The sequence below is a fragment of the Physeter macrocephalus genome, chromosome 12 (genome assembly GCF_002837175.3).
Source record: "Physeter macrocephalus isolate SW-GA chromosome 12, ASM283717v5, whole genome shotgun sequence".
NCBI lineage: Eukaryota > Metazoa > Chordata > Mammalia > Artiodactyla > Physeteridae > Physeter > Physeter macrocephalus.
Genome location: NC_041225.1, coordinates 20,344,099 through 20,363,435, shown reverse-complemented (window position 1 = coordinate 20,363,435; position 19,337 = coordinate 20,344,099).

The following is a 19,337-nucleotide window of genomic DNA, read 5'->3' as shown; positions in this document are numbered from 1 at the left end:
GCTGGTATGACTAAATCATGGGTAAATTCGACTTACTTTTAAAACTCACCACATCCCAGAAGGATTCAGGGACTAATTCCAGACCCTTACAATAATATAACCACAAAAGCTAAGCCTTCTCTGGAACTCACTCTATGCCAGATACAGTTCTAAATGACTTACATGTATTAACTCCTTCATTCCCATAACCACCCAATGAAGCAGGCGCTACCATCATTATGGCCGTTTTACAGACAAGGACACTGAGACACGGAGAGGATAAGCAAACCGTCCAAGTCATGTTACGCTGAGAGGAGGAACCAGAATTTGAACCCAAGCAGGTTGGCTCCAAAGGCTAGATTCCCAACCACTAAATCATCCTGCCACCAGATGAAGAAGGTCAAGAGAGGAGGAACAGCCAAAGCATAATTCTAGTAGGTTTTTGGAACCAGTTGACCGTCCCATCCCCCTCTCCCCACTCCCCTGTGGCTGGCAGTGTTCTTGAACAGGCATCCGTATCTGCAGGGACACCAGTCGTGCGCTCTCAGAGGAAGAGATGCAAAGTGCTGTCACTGCTGGGAAATTCACCACCATGTTTGGCGTCACTTCAAGGAATTAGATCTGTTCATTGCTATTGACTTATTTGTCAAGATCATGAGTTTTGGCACTGAGACCACAGAGTCAGGAGCAGGCAAGACTGGAACAGTGGCCAGGACACTGTAAGCTCTAGATAACATTTTTTAATTAATTTTTTTGGAGTACAGTTGCTTTACAATGTTCTGTTAATTTCTACTATACAGCAAAGTGAACCAGCTACACGTATACATATATCCCCTCTGTTCTGGATTTCCTTTCCATTTAGGTCACCACAGAGCACTGAGTAAAGTTCCCTGTGCCATGCAGTAGGTTCTCATTAGTTACCTATTTAATACATAGTATTAATAGTGTCTATATGTCAATCCCCATCTCCCAATTCATCCCCCCACCGCCCTTTCCCCTTTGGTATCCATGTGTTTGTTCTCTATGTCTGTGTCTCTATTTCTGCTTTGCAAATAAGATCATCTGTACCATTTTTCTAGATTCCACATATATGCGTTAATATATGATATTTGTTTTTCTCTTTCTAAATAAAATAATACCAACTTGAACATTCTTACACTTGAATACAAACTTATATTTTGTACCCTAAAACATCTTTTTTTTTTTTTTTTTTGCGGTATGCGGGCCTCTCACTGCTGTGGCCTCTCCCGTTGCGGAGCACAGGCTCCGGACGCGCAGGCTCAGCGGCCATGGCTCACGGGCCCAGCCGCTCCGCGGCATGTGGGATCCTCCCGGACCGGGGCACGAACCCGTGTCCCCTGCATCGGCAGGCGGACTCTCAACCGCTGCGCCACCAGGGAAGCCCCATCTTAAAATTTTTCAATTAAATTTAGACATATATTCATTTAGATGAGGCCATAGTTACCTTGATTTCTTAGTTTTAAATAAGGTTTCAGTTAGAGTTTTAATATCATGTTCATGACATCTTGCGGAAGCATTTAATAAAGTCTAGCTATTATGATAAATAAAAGCTATTGTTTTAATTCAGTCCATTGTTCAACACGGAAGTCCTTTTCACTCAAAGTAAAATACTGCCTGGTGCTTATCATCAGCATCATTCAAAGTTTACAGATTAAGATAAAAACCCAAGGACGAGACTGGTTAAATAATTTGAGCAAGCTCGCCCAGTTGTGGCTGGGTTTGAAACCAGACTTGATGAGCCTCAAAGGCAACGCTTTTTTTTTCTAATATCAACTAAAAACAGAGAGAGAGATTAGAGTGGTAAAGCTTTCCTTCTTAAGATTGTGACTGGGAGATTAAACAAAATAAGCAGCTCTAATTTCCTTTAAGCCTCTTTTCTGTAAAGAACCGACAATTCTGGCTTCTAACCACTATGACACCATCCAGTGTAAAAGTATAATAGTTTATAATAACTTAGCAAGACAAGGGCTTCTAATAAATAACTAAATCCAAGATCTTGAGCAGCCATGAATTCTGCCAAGTTAAGCAGAAATCTTCCAGTGCCTGCTGGTTTCATTGGCAGATCTCGTCTTTTTAAGACTCCTCAGAATTACTCTTCATTTTCAAAATTAATCTAACCTAATTTGGCCTTAAATTTTTTTCTGGTTTTGGGGTTACAGTTTTGAAATCTTGCATGTCCCCACATATAATCTAATTCTCTGACATTTCCACTAACAAACCAAAAAAAAAACCTTTATTTGCCAGAGGAACATCTAGCTGCTTGCATTCTCAACATGGCACCCAAGTATTTCATAACTTAGAAGATATCCTGTGAGTCTTATTCATTTGTTTTGGCTGTTGTCATAGCTAAATGGAGATATGATGTCAACACACTGCAGAGCTTGGCCGTCGGTAGCCTGGTCTTACTGTAAACATGTGAAAATGAGGAAATATTTTCCCTATTAAACTTTCGTGAATTTAAGTGGGTCACGTTCTGACTCAATAATTCTGACGATAAGCAAATGAATGCATTTTTTTCCCCCCTCATTTCATTAGGGAGCATTTTAGACCCCACTTTCCTTCTGTCTTTCCTGATGAAAAGTGCATAAAGCCTGTGATAGATGGGGGCAGATCCTGTGTAGTGTTAGGTGGTCTGCCCTGCATCTCCAGAAAAGGCTCTGGGCCCAGTCTACCCACTGTGTCTCCTTTGGTTACACTTTTATCTCTTTGCTGCTTCTTTGCCACACTCCAAACTCTTGGGGCACTCAGCATTTATCTCCTTCCCTCCATGCTTCTTTTGGCCTCAGCCAATTCTCCCCTTCAAAAACTAGAAGCAACTGGTATATATTCAAGGACAAATTGGAATTAACAGAGACTTTATATCTCCAGAACTAAACTGGAGATATAACCCTCCAACCCTCCTCCGCTCCCTCGCCCCTAAGAAAAACTTCTCCCACAATCTTCCTTGTCTCAGTGATGGCAACTCCATCTTCCCCCTTGAGAGTTGCTCAAGCCAAAACTCTCCATGTATGATTGGCTCTCCTCTTCCTCCTGTATCAGGACATCCTACTAGTTTCATCTGCAAAGTACCTCCTACCTACAGTGACATCCCCCAGAGCCCCGGCCCCACCTCCACAGTCACCTCCTCATCTGAGCCACCATTATCTCTCACCTGGATTTAAAAAATAGCTTCTAACTGTTCTCTCTGCTTCCACAAGTGCCCCTCTTCAGACTATTCCTGATACAGAGGCTCCAGAGATCCTGTTAAAACCTAAGTCAAATCATATCCGCTTCCACTTCACCCAGAGGAAATGCCAACACCCTTACAGCAACTATGGTGCCCACATTATCTGAGGCCACCTGGGTCCTCCTTTCCAATCCTGGCTCCTGGGTCCTCCTTGAATGTACAGCCAGTACTCTGCACTCACTCTTCCTTCTGTCTGGACGCCTCCTTCCAATTACCTACAAGGCTAACTTTCTCACCTCCTCAAGTCGTTGCTCCTATGGCACCTTCTCAATAAGACTTAGCCTGACTATTCAATTTTCTTTTCTTTTTTTTGCTGCTGAATAATTTTTTTGTGTGGATGTTAAATTCACATAACAAAAATTAATCATTTTAAAGTGACAATTCAGTGACATTCGGTACATTGACAATGTTGTGCAACCAACACCTCTATCTAGTTCTAAAACAATTTCATCACCCCAAATACCACGCAGAACAAAGGAAGACAGAAATACCTGCCCATTCTAGTGGAGAAGGAAGACGATATTTATATAAATAAGTAAAAGTATTCATAAAATGTTTTACATGGTGATACATTCAGGGAGAAAAAGAAAGCAGAGGCAGGAAGTCAGGAGGACTGGAGAAGTGTGCAGTTTTAGGTAGGGCGACCTGGAAGGCCAACTAGGAAGGTGGCATTCGATAAACAGTCCAAGTACAGCCGAGGCAGAAGCACGCCTGGTGTGTCTGAGGAGCACGAAGGAGCCCTGTGACTCGAGTGGAGAAAGACGGCAGGGAAGTAAGAGCAGGTGGGAGAGGTCCGGTGACCAAATCCCGCAGGGCCTCGTGAGTCAGCTTAAGCACTTTAGTTCTTGCTCGGTGAGACGGGAACCACAGCAGGGCACAAGCCGAGGAATGGCAGGACCTGACGTGGGCTTTAGCAAGAAGGCTCTGGGTGCTGAGAAAAGCCTTCAGGAGGGCAAGGGATGAGGAAGAAAGCAAGTTAGGAGGCTTTGTGATGGCCCAGATGAGAGAGATGGGGGCTCAGACCAGGCTGTGGAAGTGTAGGTTGTGAGACAAGGTTGGATTTTGGCTGTAGTTTGAGGTTTGCTGACAGAATTTCTTGATGAACAAGATATAGGGTCGGAGAGAAAGACAGTGGGCAAAGACGACTTCAAGACTTTTGCCTGAGCAACTGGGCATAGGGGGTTGCTATTTACTGAGATGGAACAGCTTTTGGAATGAGAGTCAAGCAGTTTTGGACATGTTCAGCTTGGCGTATCTCTTAGACATACAACTGGCGATGTCAAGTCACCAGTGGGCTGTTTGCTTCTGAAGCTCAGGAGACACATTTGGGCTAGAGATATATCATCCAGATATATATAAATTTGGAATATGTCAGTGTATATAGATAAAATTAAACCCACCAGACTAGATGAGATCTTCAAGGGTGAAAGTATATAGATAGATCATGAGGTTACAAAAGAGCAACTGCTTATTTTCACTGGAAACCTTCCCTGGGGAGAGATATTCAGCTTTCCCAAACAGATAAATTTGCATCTCTGTGTGCAAATCACTGCGGAAGTGCTGAGAATTTAGCATAAGTTAAAATAAGTTTCTATTAGCATCCTTTCTTTCTTTGTTTCTGTTTCTCATTTTGTTTCGTTTGTTTGCTTGCTTTGCAAATAACCTTGTAGAATCTGAACCCACTTTGGAAACACTGCATCGCTTCTTTCTTTAAATTTCAATTCTGTTAATAACTAGTTAGGATTGTAATGGCATCCTGCCGTTGTCAATGCCACCAATTACCTCTACGTAATTGTTAAAACCACTGTGCGTCCTTAATCTTCATCTTGCCTTGAGCTCTGAGCAGCCTCTGTCCCAGTGGAACAGTTTCTCCCCGTCTTTCTTCAGGACACCACTGGCTGCTCTTCACATCTCCTCTTTTCCCCACCGCGGCATGGCTCAGTCCTTGAATCTCTTTTCTTCTCTGTCTACACTCATTCCTCATGTGACGTCATCCACTTTCCTGGTCGTAGACTTCATCTATATGCGGATTATACTCTCAAAGTTAAACCTGCCGTCCAGACTATCCCCCGGAGCTTCAGACTCAGATATGCACCTGCTGACTTGACCCTCCACTTATCTGTATCCTAGACGTCTCAACATTAACCTGTCAAGACTTATTCCTGTGCTTCACACCAAAATCTGCCCTTCCAACAGCCCTTATCATCTTGGTTGATGGCAACTCCATCTTTACAGCTGCTCAGGTCAAAAATCCATGGCGGTTTTTTCTTTATGCCTCTGTCTCCAACACATCTCATCCAAACCATCAGCAAGTCCCACTGAATCCACTTTCCAAGTATATTCAGAACTCAACCACGTGACCGCCGCTCATGACACTCACTGGTGGTCCAGGCTACCACCACCGCTTGCCTGGATTATTGCAATAGCCTCTGAATTAGTCTCTTTGGTCTTTCCCTTGCCCCCTTCGAATCTATTTTCAAAGCAGAAACCAGCATGATCCTTTTAACCACTCCTCTCCTCAAACCTCTCCTTTTATTCAGTGAAAACCAGTCTCCGTAATGGACTAAAAGGCCCTCGATGCTCTGCCGCCTTTCACACTTCTCTGATTCAGGTCTTCTATGTGTCCCACCCTCATTCCACACTTTTCTCCTTCCTCTTCCCCCAACACCCCAAGCTTGCCCCTACCTCAGTGCTGGTCTTTGTATCCCTTGGATACCCCTTGGATATCAATGTTACCCAAATCTCTGGAGATCCTCTCCTTTGCACTTTTCTGTCTCTGCATTCACAGAAAACTGGGAAGTGTGGAGGGGCGAGCAGAGAACTATGGACCCTCGTAATCATAGGACAAACATTTTGAAGGACATATATGAAGAGTTCTCCTGCTGGAAAAGCAGGAATCTGAAAACCAAAGACATCCCAGATCTGTTTGAGCTGTGAGTCCACATCTTCAAACATAGAGGGAGCAACGTCCTCATCTATACAACCTGTTCAAGAGCAGAGACAACCCAATGTCCTGCTGGGGATCCTGTAATTCAAATCAGCAGCCACGGCATGCTGCCAGCAGGGCACAGAGATGAAGGTTCCCAGAGCAGGAGAGGTAAAAAATAATGACGATGGCTGACATTATTAAGCGTTTGCTGACAGCTAGGTGCGGTGCTGTTACTTTACATCCATTTAATCTTTAGAAGCCCCCCTCTGAGCTTGGTATTAGTACTAAGAGGCTGGTTTTATAGGTGAAGAATACAAGAATTAAAGAGGTCAGATGAGTGGCCTAGAGTCATCGGTAAGTCATCGGCAGGGATTAAATGCAGTTCTGTGTAAGTCAGAGCTTTCTCTCACATACTGTACATAGAATAGCAGAAAAAGGGGATAACAAGGTCCATATTGAGATTTGGGGGGCAATGACACATGAATGTTTTTGGCCTCAAGAACTGCTGCAAAAAAAGAAAAAAGAAGGGGTCTTCCCTGGCGGTCCAGTGGTTAAGAAGCCATGCTTCCACTGCAGGGGTCGCAGGTTCGATCCCTGGTTGGGAAACTAAGATCCCGCATGCCACATGGGGTGGCCAAAAAAAAAAAAAAAAAGAGAGAGAGAACTGTTGCAGCCAGAGGAAGCACACCTCCCACTTCTCTGTCCCTGACGCCCAGGGGTATGGCTTTGGGGGTCAGCCCTGCCACATCTGACCCTACACGCTTTGTTGGGAGACTTCAGAGAGGAAAGAAATGGAGCTGTCACCTGGAGGTGCCAATGCCAAGAGTGAACTTAAATCAGTTATTCCTCCCTACCCACCACTCCCCCAGAAAGATGGGCCCTCGGCAGCCCTGCTCCTCATATACCTATCGCTCTCCTTTTTCATCCTGTACCTCCTTCTCCCTGAGGGTCTGACTTCTCTTCCCCATACCACATACCCTTTGCCCCGCAGCTCCTTGCCTGCTAAGCACTTTTCCCTTCTCCACTGTTTGAGCAGATTCCACTTCTGGACTTTAGTGGATTCCAGCAAGAATAATTCTGGCATATGAGCACTTTGTATGTACTGTATACCGCAAGGCCCCCTCCCAAGGCCATCCTCCCCCATTTATTTTCCATTACACGAGGCCAAAGTTCCATATCATACAAACAAGACTTCACAGGACTTCATCAGTCTGTAACTTGGGTCTCCCATGGGTAATACTACCCTTTTCATAAACAGAAAATTGAGAGCAATGGTTAAGTTTAATCCACATTTTTGTTTTAAAATTCCATTCCCTTTGAGGTAAATGCATTTTCGAAAAACACCCCAAGGAAGGACACTTACCATCAGTCTGATTCTCTCTTTCTTCCTCAACTTCCTACCAAAGGAGTTTGTTAACTCTGAAAACCAATTTCTCTAACAGCTCTGTGCTAAATACCACAGCCACCTTTCTCTTAAAACCTCCCATTTTCCTTATCAGTTAAGACACAGGAACCAGATTACTGATAAGCTAAAACTGATTCACTGTACTGTTAAACAAAGACCAACTTCAGTATGCATCACATTCTCTATTCGAAAGATCTCTGATGAAGTTGCACTTCCAGCTGTAACATTATCTCCATAGATGGTCACATTTCCTCTTAATTCTATTTTACCTCCCTTGTGGGTGACTTCCTCGGCAACACCTCCCGACTCCATCTTGGTGGCAGGTCACTCAGTGCCCTTACAGTGTGAGTTGGCAGCTATAACTTTCCAAAGCTGCAGCTCTAAGAACAACAGTGCACTTTTCTGTAGGAAGTTTTACTGTTGATGCTTCAACGTCAATGTTTTGAAAACATCTGATACGATTGGGTGCGTTAAGTGTACACCAGGCTCTGTGTGCAGACACTTTTGCACACGCTGACACTTCCATTCCTCAGAGGCTTACCGGAGGCTCAGAGAGGCAGATTAATTACCTTACTCAAGGCAAGAGCCAGTATAAGGTAAAGCCAGAATCCAAAGCCTCCATAGCCGGACTCTTTCCATGTGTCTCCAGATGGCCTGTCTTGGATGGTTGTAATACAGATTTGTGGACTCATTTTGCACCTGTTAGAATTTTGAATAAACCAACTTTAATCATCTATGTGATTTTCTTTTTCAGACTATTGGTGACTTCCAAATGATCAGGATGTGCCAGCTGCCAAAGAACTCTCTAATATAGTAGAAAGAGCAGGAGCTTTAGATACAGCTGGTTTTCCTCTCACTGACAGTGTAGCTTGGGTCAAATTCTCCATCCTCTCTAAATCTCTTGTGCAAAGGGTATGGTTATCAATATTAAATGAATAATCTGTGTAAGGGATCAGCCATATTAATGAACACCGGTGGCTTTCTGTCCTATCATATACTCAATCCACCAAAATTGTGCTAAAAAAAAACTTCAAAATTTATTTTCTTTCATATTTGCTTCCAGACCCCAGTCTCACCAAGGGAACCAAATCTCCTTTCCTCCTTACCTATGGTCACTGTACATAAAAGATGAAAATCTACAGCACAATCCAATTATTTACTACACAATCTTTTTATGGAGCCTACTTTTACATGGGGTCATCTATCACTTCTTCTCCACAGCTAGAGAATTAAAGAAAATGCACTTGAACAATAAACCAAGCAGTATTTATTGATGTATCCAACGTTGTGTTGTTGGGCGTTATGAGAGATGTAAAGTAAGTTTGAGACTCATTACTGATCTCAAGGAACTTAAGCTTTACCCCAAAAAGGGTGGGAGGGGAATGTAACATTTTACAAATCTGAATATTTTGAGTTTAAATTAGAAATCTGCAACAATCTGAATATTTTTTAAAAGTAGAGTAGGTTATCAAGAAACTATAAAGTAGTCTTTGTTCAAGAGTGGAATTTTTCAAAGCTTTCTGGCATGGTTGAATTATGGTTCTACCCTAAATCTAGATCTCTTGATGTGTGTGTTAAGACAGCAGGGCAGTGTTTAGAAACTTGGCCCAACCCTGCTGTGGAATCTGCCTTTCAAAGAGTTTGTTGGCACTGGCCCTTACATACTTGACTGTTACCAAGATGACTAACAGCATCTTCAATGTTTCCATTGACTGTTCAAGACATTTCGTGAAGTCCAGGGAGGCCAGCATCTATCAAGGCCTATGAGGTTTTGTAATAGAGAAGGGAACATTTGATATAAGACAGAGGGGCCTCAGTAGCCATGGGCTGCTTCAGGAAGTTCCTCTTTATCCTTCTGTCTTCAAGGGCTCTGCAAAATGTAGAACCCAGAGATTCTTGCTGATGCATCCAACTGGCAGGGAGAGGCTGGGTGAGCCTGGGAGGGGACACAGCCTGCTCCCTTGAGGATCTCTCTCCAGGCCCGAAGATCTGACATTGCACCCCACGTATAAATTGCTCTCAGGCCACACCCACTAAAAATGACTGTACCCCTTGGAGGTGACTCTCCTAAACAAAAGTGACCCAGAGCCGATGGAAGGCAATGCTTCTCTATGGGGGCACAGAACATCTGTGACAACTCACCATTCAATGACATGAAAGGAAAGATCAAAATTGGCCAAACTTGTTTGTCTGAAATGAGAACAGATCGGTGCAGCTGGAAGAGCAGAAATGTTTGTTGTGTGTGTGTGTGTGTGCGCGCGCACACGTGTACAAGAGCTTATTTGTGTTTGCATGTGGGTTTTGTCCACGTGGAGAGGACATCTGAGCTCTGCACCCAAACCAAAAGGAGCTTTTAAATGTCAAAAATCTCACTGACCTGCCAAAACAGAAAAGTTAGCTGGGCTTCCTTGCGCCTTGGAGAAGTAAGAATAATTAGTTCAGACCCACTTCCAATTCCACAACCATATAACAACCCAGAGTCTTCCCTATGAGGTCTACTAATTCCGGGGGCTCCTGATCTCGAGGTGTCTCTGCCTCAGGCTTCTGTGCCCAGGAGTCCCGTCTCTGTTTTGCTCAGCATCAGCCCGGGACTCGCCCTTTCTCCAACTTGCGCAAGAAATCCACGTACACCAACAGTTCTGAAATGTGGGGCACCAAGCTAACGATGTGTACATCACCTGGAGTATCTCACAGCTTCCTATCCTTCCTCCCCTCTTGCACCTGCTCATCACCACTCCTTCCCTCCCAGAGGTGCTCAGAAGCCTCTCACTTCTCCTCAGTGTCCGTCCCCAGATGTGCACACCCCAAATCCCCCATGGTGCTAGGCGGCTATGAAAGCTGCTCCCTTTTAGAAAGAAGCTGAGGCTACAGATTGCAAATTCATTTTTCTGTCATATCTGCCTTTGCTCTCCTCCCCTCCCCATCAGAGCTTTTCCCCTTCTAGCACCTTCTCTCCTCTTACCTGGTTACTACAACTCACCAAATATGTTCACCAGTAAGACTTGCTGCTTCACTCCCCCAAGGAGGGAAGAGTTTCTTGAAAAGCAGAAAAACCTTATAAATACAGGTGTCCAAATAGCTTATAAAGGAATCTCACACCTATGAGAAAGAGAAAATTGTAGGATGAATGTTTTACCCCAGAAAGCTAGAATCAAATCTAATACATAACCAGAAACTTTCCCTCCTTGTAAGACTAGCCCTGTATGTCTCTGCCTCCCCCTTCAACCTGGGTCACTGTCCTCCTCATCATATTTAACAGGAAATAAAAACTCGACCTTATTTCATAGTCACACTATAGAAAGTTCCTTCAGATCTTTTATGATCACATAAAGTGGTAACAAGCTTTCTATTTTCAGGAGTTTCTATAGTCTTGACTTTCTGAAACAATTGTCTTCAATAATTGACTTCTACTCATCCTAATTAGTCTGTATAAGTCAAAGATTTTGGCTTGCAGTACTCTCTCTCTGTCTCTTTTTGAGAAATTAAAACTTAAAACCAAGCACAAAAGCTAGTATTTTGTCCCTTCCTTCTTACTCCTATCCTATAGTTCCAAAAAAAAGTCTCTGTTTAGCTGAGAGTTCACAAAGGTGCTTGCTTTGGGAATTGAAGAATAGGAGTTACGCTGAAGCCATACGTCAACTGGAAGAAAAAATAATTTTGATCTGAAAAATTATATTTTTTTACATTCTCTCTTTCTTTCTCTCCCTCTCCTTCTCCTTCCCCCCGTCTCTGTCTCTCTCTCCCACATACACACACACACACACACACACACACACACACACACATCTCCTCCTCCAAAAAAACAACAACAACAAAGAATGGAAAATGTTTAGTCAATGGCTTTTATAAAATATGGTTAACTCCCTCCATGTTTTAACAAGGTTCAAGGTTCATGTGTTCCCTGCCAGACCTGAGTAGTTTAAGTGAAAGGATGAGCAACTGAGTCTCTAGAAATGGTGAGGTCCCAATAAGAAGCACCTTTAGCAAGTGTGGTGGCCAGGCTCCAGGATGACCCCCAATAATCCCTGCTTCCTGTTCACACCTTTTCAGGGTCCTCTCCACTCTGTACCAGGGAGGTCGACGTGACCAGTAAATCACGGAGTAAGTAATCACATGCCACCTCCAAGATGAGGTTATAAAAGGCATGTGGCTGCCATCTAGGGCTCTCTCTCTAGAATCAGTCTGTCTCAGAGAAGCCATGTGTCGAGCAGCCCCATGAGTGCTCCACGTGGAGAGGTACCAGAGCTTTCTGACAACAATCCACACGAGTGAGCTTGGAGGGAGGTCTTCCAGTTGCATTCAAGTCTTCAGAGATGACAACTTCTAGCCAACAGGTTGACCAGAACTTTATGAAAGACCCTGAAGTAGAACCACCCAGGTAAGTCACTCTCAGATCCCTGACCATCAAAAAAATGTGTGAGATAAGAAGTGTTTATAGTTTAGGCTACCAAATTTTAGTCATTTGTTATACAGCAATAGGTTACTAATAGTTGATAATAATGTGTCTATCACCACTTTCCTTGTGAATCTATTGATAGGAGGTAGAAGTCAGGGGTCCTTGTTAGCATGAAATGGCTTTCATTAAAAAATACAACTTCAAGTCCTACTTAAGAGGCCTTTTGCTATCTGTGTTGTCAGGAAGCTGCTCCACTGTATCTCTTGGGTTTCCCTTATCAGAGGCAACTTCCTATGTTAGAGATTGTTCCGATGCTCTTAAAAACACTCCTTCCCTAGTCTAATCAGATGAAGTTTCTTCTCTGCTACATGCTCACTCTATATATTCAACAGATCATTGCCTGTGTATCAGAAGGAAGCAAACAGTGTTTTATCACAGGAAGCAACATTTCATCCTGCTGCCCTTGAAATACTGGTCAGCAGGGGCATCTGAGAGGACTCATGAGGACAGGTCTCTGTGGGCAGTGAGATGACCCACATGTGGGTATCAGGAACACAGCAAACAGGCAGCAGATGTTGCAGGAGGAAAGCCAAGGGTTCAGAAGAGCAGAGGTCAGGGTCTGTGGCTCGGGCAGGGAGTCCATGACTTTGGGCAGACAGTTTTTGCCTTGATCAGGAATGTTCTCATCTTGATGTGATGTCTCCTCTAGCAGCCTTTGCTCCCTGGAATCTCACACAAATACTTTAGCTTCTAACACAGTGAGAGTGTGAGAGGACATCTGATGTGTAGGTTATGGTCTCATACTCCCCTGTGTGCTGGCCTTTCTTCTCCGGTGTCTCGGTTACAGCCCCTGCCTTCTAACTCTGTAAGAACCTAAGAGGAAAGGCCCAACTGTAGGTCCTGTTCTCATTCATTCCTCCTGTTTAAATAAATGTCAACATTTTCTTTCATGGCCCTATGTCTTCTAAAACCTAGAAATCTAGAAGCTTCCATCTGGGGTTGGTAAAAATTTAAATGTGTTTATCATTTGCTGAAATTCTCCAATCCTGTAAATACTTGTTCTCAGATTATCTTCTGAGATCAAGTCCAGATATTCTGAAGCATTCCAAGAAAATTTAGACTTAGGAAGGAAAGAGGATTAGGATTATGGAGGAAAAAGAAGGTAATTTCACAGAAATTACAGTCATGCATTTTCAGGAAGTCACTTTAATCATCCACTTAAAATTGTTTTCTCAATGTCCTATACAATTCTCGTGAAATAAACTTCCCTAATTGATAACACATTAAAAAAAACAATTTGTCAATATACTTGCGCATTACATAGCACATAATATGTAACAGGTACTGCATTTTTGTCTGAAGCACAAAGCAATAGAATATTGGGGTGCTAGACTAATTTAAAAATCATGTATTTCTGACTCTTATGAGTAATATTCAGTGAAGAAATTTTGAGTATTTCTGAGTATTATCCATAATACTTAGGATAATCATTTTAAACATGCTCACATATTTCCTGTCAGCCCTATTTCTAAGAATGTGTATGTGAATACAATTGTGTGAGGAATATATAATCATGAATAAATATTTTATATATATATACACATATACACATACAACAAAGAGATATAAAAGAGACACAAAACAAGCAAAAGGAGAATCCTATGATGTTTCTAGAGAAGACTCAATAATAAAAATCATAATTATTTTGGACTTTGACAAAACAATTCTAAAATTAAAATTATAAAGAAATAAAAATAGCAAAACTAACTTTTTATGCAACGCTCATGTGTGCTAGGCCCTGGTTCCATCCACCGTAATAATAATCATCATAATAAACTAATAAGGTAAGGACTATTATTACCCACACTCTCAAGGTAAGGAAACTGTGCCACAGAGAAGTGAGTGTATTTGCTGGGCCACCTGCTAGTCAGCTGGGGACCTGGGATTTGAACCTGAATGCTATGAAAGTGAAGCCTGCTCTCTACCTGATGTCTGCATGGCTTCTCGACTTTCCAGGAATGTTTGAGAGCAGCCACTGAAATGTTAAAAAGCAGTAAAAAGTTAAGGGAATGGGTGATTTATCCTTCCACATGTTTTCTCTTGGGCCTACTGTTGTCCAATTAAGTTTCAGTAATTAAAATAATATGGAACAAAAAAGAAAAACAAATTAAAAGCAAAACAAAATAAAATAATATGGAACAGCTACAGGAGGAGACAGTTTAATAGAACAGAATGGAAAATCTAGAAAAAGATCTAAATATTCCTAAGAATTTATCATAAGATGATAAAAAAAACATAGCATATCAAATCTGGGGAAAAGAATAGATTCTAAATAAATGGTGTTAAGACCATTTTAGATTTATTTAAGCATTGTAAATGTTTTAATATAAGCATTATAAAATATATTACAAGCAACAGAAAAATAAAGTTCAACTGATGAAAAAATTAAATTCCAGATGGATTAGAGATTACACAGTAAAAAATTTAAAGCTGTAAACAAATAGAATATAATATTTATTTGATTATGAAGTGGGAGTAATATTGGCTTTCTAAGCGTAATAATACATATAGAAACCATAACAGCAGAGATCAAATCAATTTCATTACATCTGAATATATTATAAATGGACAGCAGGCAAAAGGCTGGGAAAATATTTGAAAATTTATATATAGCTTATATATATAGTATATATACATATATACACACTCAAATATGCACATTCTATACAAGTATATTTTATAAATCACTAACAGGAAATAAAACAACTTAATTTTTAAGATAGGCAAACGTTATGAACAGGCAGTTCAAAAAAGAGGGTATAGGAGTTTTCAGTAAGCTTCAATAGAATATAATGCATCAAAAAGTAATTGAGGGGCTTCCCTGGTGGCGCAGCGGTTGCGCGTCCGCCTGCCGATGTAGGGGAACCGGGTTCGCGCCCCGGTCTGGGAGGATCCCACATGCCGCGGAGCGGCTGGGCCCGTGAGCCATGGCCGCTGAGCCTGCGCGTCCGGAGCCTGTGCTCCGCAATGGGAGAGGCCACAGCAGAGGGAGGCCCTCATACCACAAAAAAAAAAAAAAAAAGTAATTGAGAAATTCAAATTAAAATCAATAAATACCATTTTCACTCATCAAATTTGTAAAAACATTACAAAATTAAAATATCCAATACTGACAAAAAGTGTGGGGAGATTATGGATGTATAAACTGGTACAAGTTTTCCAGAGGATAATTTGGAAATTTATATCAAAATACTTTAACTTGGTAGTTTGTCTTCTATTAATATATTTGAAAAAATCATGGATGTTCAAAAATATTTAACCTCTCATTGGCAGTGTTGTGGACAATAATGGGAAAAATCTAAACATACAAATTGAACAACTGATTAAATAATCTATGGTACTTCTAAATAATAAAATACTTTGCAGTCATCAGAAATGATGTAGGCTAATCATATTTAAGAAACAGGAAATGTTTGTGACATATTTTAAGTGTTTGAAGAACAGGTTTTCTGATTTTCACTTCCAGCCAAAGTGGTATAACAGGGACTAGATTTACCCTCCTTTCTAAAACAATTAAAAACTGCACAAGATATATAGCTCTCAAGATACTGACGTCAGGCAATAAATGATAATGAACTCTGAGAGATGGGAGAGACCCTGAGATTGCCCCAGTTTACTGCCTGGAGTGTTTCTAGGCTACAGCACTGGGAGGGAGAGAGAGATGGAGCCCAGCAGTGGCTCTGAGTTGAGGGTCAGAACTGACAGTCTGGAAAGCCAAGGTAACTAGAATTCAGAAAGCAGAGTACCAACAAGGAGAGCACTGCATAGAGAGATCTGCAGAAGGTCCCTTCAGTTTCTCAACTGAGTACCAATCAGCTCATGCTTATGAGGAAATTATCTGAAGCCAAGGAAAGAAACACCCCAAAAGATTAGAGGGAATAATCATCACAGTTCATATAGGGCCAGGAATAGTACCTAGTCCCACTGTTCAGAATAGAAAATGATGTAATTCATGAGTTGTCATATAGGCTGTTTAGAAAGATTTTGTCTCAGTAGTAGTATAAATTAACCTTAGACTAAATGCTGCTCTGGTTACACCTAAAAAAATTTAAAAGACCCCAAAAATCCAACTGTTTCAGTGCAACTTAACACTGATTCAGAGCAACTTAACACTGATTCAGAGCATAGATAAAGAACAGTTATAGGGATACAAAAATATTCAGTATCTAGCAAGTCAAAATGAACATTGCCTGACATCCAAAGATTATCAAGTATACAAAAGAGTTGAAAAATACTACTCTTAATGAAAAGGCAAACAATTAAAACTGACCCCAAATTGACATACAAGGTAGAATTAGTAGAAAACATTAAATCAGCTATTATATCTGAATTTCATATGTTTCAAAAAACTACATGAAAGACTGAAAGTGTTAAGCAGAGACATGGTAGATACAAAAAAAGACCCAAAGAGAACTCCTACAGTTAAAAACTAAAATATTTCAGATGAGTAAAATGCAAGGTATGTTAATAGAGGCTACACAAAATGAAACACAGAAGTAAAAAAAATCAGAAAAAAATAGAGCATCAGGGAGGTGTGGGAAATTTTCAAGGTATCTCATACAAATGTAATTTGAGTCTCTGAAGGAGAGGAGCTAGAAATGGGACAGAAAAACGTTATTTGAAAAAATAATGGCCCCACAATGTTGCAAATTTGATGAAAATTATAAAACCCTCAAGTCCAGGAAGCTCAGTGAAACTTGAGAATGAAGAGCATGAAGAAAAGTACCCCAAAAGGCACACCATAATCAAGTGATAAAGAGAAACTTTTAAAAGTCATAGGGGGGAAAATCATGTTACTACAGAGCAACAAAGACAGAGATTATTTCAGATTTCTCATCAGAAACAAGCAAGAAAATAGTGGAACAAGATCTTTAAAGTACCAAAAAAAAAAAAAAAGTCACCTTAGAATTCTTTACCCAGTTAAAATATTGTTCAAAAATGAATGTGAAATAAAGACTTTTTCAGACATATAACAATTGAAAAATTCATCAACAGAAAAGTGCTATGAGAAATTTTAGAGGAAAGCCCTTCAAACAGAAAGAAAGATACCAGACAGAAATGTGAAACTGCATGAAAGAATGCAGAGCACCAGAAAAGTTAACTATGTAGGTCAATATAGAGATTTTTATTTCTTATCATTTAAATCACTTAAAAGATAATTTATTGTTTAAATCAAAAATGATTACAATGTATGTGCAGTTTATAATATAAGTAGAAGTAAAATATATGACAACAATAGCACAAAAGTCAGAAGAGAATTGGAAGTATACTACTGTAAATCTCTCGTTCTATAAGTGAACTGGTAAAATAATCACTTCAAGGTAGACTGTGCTATTTAAACATGTATAGTATGAAGCTAAAGAAACCACTAAAATAACACAACAGTTACAGTGAATGAGTTTACAAAGGAGGAAACTGGTATCAAAGAATATGCAAGTATTCAAAGGAAATCAGAAAAAGGAGAAAAGAGGAACAAAGAACATTTGACTCAAATAGCAAACACACACAAAGCAAGAAGAGAGTTTTAAAGCCAACCATATCAATAATCACATTAAATGTAAATGATCTGAACACACCAACTAAAAGGCAGAGATTATCAGATTGGATTAAAACAGGAAAGCCAAACATTATGCTGCCTAAGGGAATTCAACTTTCAATAAATAGGTTAAAAGTAAAAGGAAGAAAAAAGATATACCATATTAATACCAATCAAAACATAGCTAGGATGGCTATATCAATATCAGACAAAGTAGATTTTAGAGCAAAAAATATACATATTACCAGGAATATTAATTATCAAAAATGTTATTTCATGATAAAGAAGTCAGTTCATCAAGAAAAGATAATAGCCCTAGATATTTATGCTTCTGATAATGGAGCCTCAAAATATGTGAAGAAAAACTGATAAAACTACAAGGAGAAATAAAGAAATCCTGAATGAGAATCAGAGATGTCAATATCCCAATTTCAGTAATTTATGGAATAAATAACATACTGGTAAGGATATAGAAAACTTGACTTTGTCAACCTACTTGACCTAATTGACATTTACAGAACTCCACCCAACAGCAGCAGAACATTCATTCTTCTCAAATACATATGAATCATTTACTATGATAGATCATATTCTGGTCCCTAAAACAAGTCTCAATAAATTTAAAAGGGTTCAAGGCATACAATGAAAGTATGTTAACGGACAACAATGGAATTAAATCAGAAATCAACAACAGAACGGTATGTAGAAAATCCTCAAATGTTTGGAAACTAAATGACACACTTCTAAATAACCCACAGATCAAATAAGTCAAATGAGAAATTAAAAACTATTTTGACTGAATGAAAGCGAAAACACAATATATCAAAATTTGGTCAGTGCAGCTACAGTCTTATATAGCAGAATATTTACAACACTAAATGCCTGTATTTAGAATGAAGAGAGAATGAAGGGCACAAACCAATATTCTTGGCTACCACCTTAATATATTAGGAAAAAAGAGCAAAGGAAACACAAAGTAAGCAGAAGAAAGGAAATAATATATAAGCATATGCCTGATTTTATTGTGCTCTGTGAATATTGCTTTTTTTACAAATTGAAGTTTTATGGTAACTCAGAGTCAGCAAGTCTACCAGCACCATTTTCCAACAGCATTATTTTTAAATTAAGGCATGTACTTTTTTAGACATAATTCTTTTGCACATTTAATAGATTATGGTATACTGTGAACATAACTTTTATACACATTAGTAAACCAAAAACAAAATCACGTGGCTCACTTTATTGCGATATTTGCTTTACTGCAGTGGTCTCGAACTGAACCAAAAACATCTCTGAGATATGGTTGCAAATCAATGCAGAAAACAATGAAATAGAGCACAGAAAGGCAACAGAGAAAAATCAATGCAACTCAAAGCAGGTTTGTTGAAAAGGTGAATAAAGTTGATAAATCTCTACACACACTGATTGGGGGCAAAAAAGAAAGGGCATGCAAATTACTAGTATTAGGCATGAGAGAGCTGACACCACTAAGTTTCTACAAATATTAAAAAGATAATATGAACAGTAAAAATACTAAAATAATTTTAAAAGAAAAAAGAAATGACCTATTGATACATGCAACAACATTGATGAATTTCAAAATAATTATGTTGAATGTAAGAAGCTAGGCAGAAGAGAGTACATGCTGTATGATTCCATTTATATAAAATTTTAGAAAATGCAAACAAATTTATGGTAACAGAAAGAAGATAGTGGATACCTGGGGATGGGGTAGGAGAGGAAAGAGCCAGTAATTTCAAAAGGATGAGTGGACATTTGGGAAGT